The 2,756-nt window shown below is 34.5% G+C and overlaps 1 pseudogene; it reads left to right on the top strand.

The window, feature by feature from the left end:
- Nucleotides 1–1,936: 1,936 nt before the first annotated feature.
- Nucleotides 1,937–2,756, top strand: part of LOC106323877 — an 8,435-nt pseudogene continuing 7,615 nt past the window's right edge.

Genomic DNA, 2,756 nt, shown 5'->3' with positions numbered 1-2,756 from the left:
CGTCGGAATGTCCGTCAGAATACCGCTGTTTTCTTGTAGTGTAATATTGACCCAATTTAAAAATATATTAGACTAAGTATTTGAGTTAATTATTCATGTAATAGATAATTATTTTAGGTATTAATAATATTCTAGGTGTTTTGGATACATGATAGGGGAATAAGATTGGGTTTGGTACAAGTTTTTTAGGGATTTTTATTTTTGAGTTTTTTTGGTATTCATGTGGTATTTATGTCGGGTTCGAAATTGTTCAGATTCATTTTAATCGGGCCGGGTTTTGTTCGGATTTTAAGAATTGGTTTATTTGCCCAGCCCTAAAATATACAAACTCCATGTTGCTTTATATTTATTTTTGTAAAACCACTCAAGAGAAACAGTTAAGAATAAAAATTGAAAAATGAGTTAAGAGATTTTGTTAAAAGTTGAAGTATATTCAAGGAATTAAAATGTCAATTTCTTAAAATAAATGTCTTTTTCATTATGATCTTGTGATCTGAGAGATTGCAACTATAGTATATTATATCCTCATTTATCTGATTGCAGCTTATATCATCTTGATGGAGAATTGAAGTAGTTGTGTCTATCTCAAATAGGTGGTTCTGTTTTCTTCAGTATGTCAGACTCGGTGTACATGTGTTTCAAACTAGAGCAACTCGGAGGACTGTGTTGTAGTGATGGATAAACCTAGACATTAACAGCTTTTCCAGCAGGGAGCATGAGTCCTAATTTTCGACTTCCCAATCCAAATGCTTTAGATGGTTAAGCGGCTTAAGCCAGACATTAACTACTCCATTAACGTGTACAGTATATGAAATATACATAAGGCCAATTGATTTTAGTTACAATATATAGTAGGCCAATATATACGGCCTATTTGAGTCGGTTATCATGTTTAATATTTTGACCTATAATATGAGTCGTTTACAAATCAGATACTATGATAATCATGAATTCTGAAGACGACCTTGTTGACTTCAAGGAGAAGTTGGATGAAGATAAATTGAGCACCAAATTATTATATTCCTACTGAGAGATGGTTTACTAAAGAAAAATGTAAGCTTAGGATACTTAAGAGTTTTTGCTCAAAAAAAAGGATATTTAAGAGTTATCTAATGAATTTAGGAGTTTTTAATCATTATATATAAGGAGATGCTATGATGTAGTTATGAGTGTCTGAGAAAGCTTAAAGGTTTTGTTTGATTTTGCTTAAGATTAATAAGAGAGATATTCTTATTTGTGTTTTTCTTATAATCGAGATCATAAAACCCAGGTTCTATAAGCAGCAGTGATCGAGAAAAAGGAGGTACACATATCCTCCATCTTTTTCTCTCGAATTATCAATATGCATGGTTATAATTCTGAATAGAATTAGATAGAAATTATACGAGAGCTAGCATCTTATTTTTACTATCGTTGATTTCTTTGGATCGTTGGTGTTAAGTAGGATTGTGTTCGTTCTACCAAATTTTCGGTGTTGCTAGGGTATCGCGGCTCTTTTATTATCCGCAAGGGCATCTTATTTTTGTTATCGTTGATTTATGTGGATCGTTGGTGTTATTACTATAGGATTGTGTTCATTCTGCTGAATTTTCGGTGTTGGTAGGTACTCCGGTTTCGGTTTCGCGGCTCTTTGATAGTGTAGGTTCTACTTTGAAGTTTTTAATAGCAGGGAAACGCAAATCGTAGTTTTAGAATATAATTTTAGAAATTTTTACTGTTTGCAGTAACAATTGCAGATTGAAAATCTTTGGAGTGGTATCGAGACAAGATTTTTCCGTTCGACAACGAGACTGTTGATTTCGTCAGGTATAAAATAATATATGCAACATTGGTTGTTGAATTCTTGAAACTACTACTTGTTGCTTTATTGTTTCCTAAAATTGCTTATACAGTTGAGAAGAATATGGAGTCCAAATTATCCACTACTTTGCAAGCAATGGGCTATTTAAAGCAGCAAGTTCAGAACCATTCTGCAAGCTTCACTGCTGTAGAAGAAAGATTTAAAAGCAGTAAGTGGTAGAGTTTCTGCAAATATGTTTTACTAAAATTCCTCTATGTTTTTTTTTTTTTTTGGAGTTGTTACAACTATATGATAGTAGTGTAAAAGCCGGAAAACCGGACCGATGTAAACGATATAATAAAAGCGAGGAAATAGACGAATATAGAAAAACGAATACGAGGACGATAAGAAACCGTATTCGCAAATAGATATGGAGGCGAGATATGATCTCTTTCCTTAACTCAAAATATTCGCTCCGTTGGTGAGACGAGACTGTACGAATATAGAGTCCCAGGATACAACCATGGCAGACGAATCACGCCTCACTCGTGATCGCCCTATCGAACTATAAACTCTACGAAACACTCTCGCAATATAGACTTACGCAGAGGGATTTTTTGCTGTTGGATTTCGATTAGGAAAAAAAAAGTTTAGAAATGAAGGAAGAGGAGAGACGATATTTAAAGAGCCGGAGAAGACCCACTTCCCGCAACAGCTGCTGCACGTGGGCGAGAATCTCGCGGAGATCGAGGGAAGTTGAGTTCCGAAATTTTTTCCTCAAGACTCTCTCTTATCTCGTTTTAAATTTTCGAGAGGATAACATGCATGACGTTTTTTAATTTTTAGACAAACTACTTGTCGTTTTAAATAAAATTGTGATGCTGTTTTTTCCCGAAATAACTGGCAAAACGTTGAGCTTAACTTGGTCCAAAAAGAATAGTTCTTATCGGGCCAAAGGCCCTCCACCCAAGCCCAA

This window comes from Brassica oleracea, chromosome C2 (genome assembly GCF_000695525.1).
Source record: "Brassica oleracea var. oleracea cultivar TO1000 chromosome C2, BOL, whole genome shotgun sequence".
NCBI lineage: Eukaryota > Viridiplantae > Streptophyta > Magnoliopsida > Brassicales > Brassicaceae > Brassica > Brassica oleracea.
The sequence above is the reverse complement of the archived record's forward strand: the minus strand, read 5'-3'. Positions and strand labels throughout refer to the sequence as shown.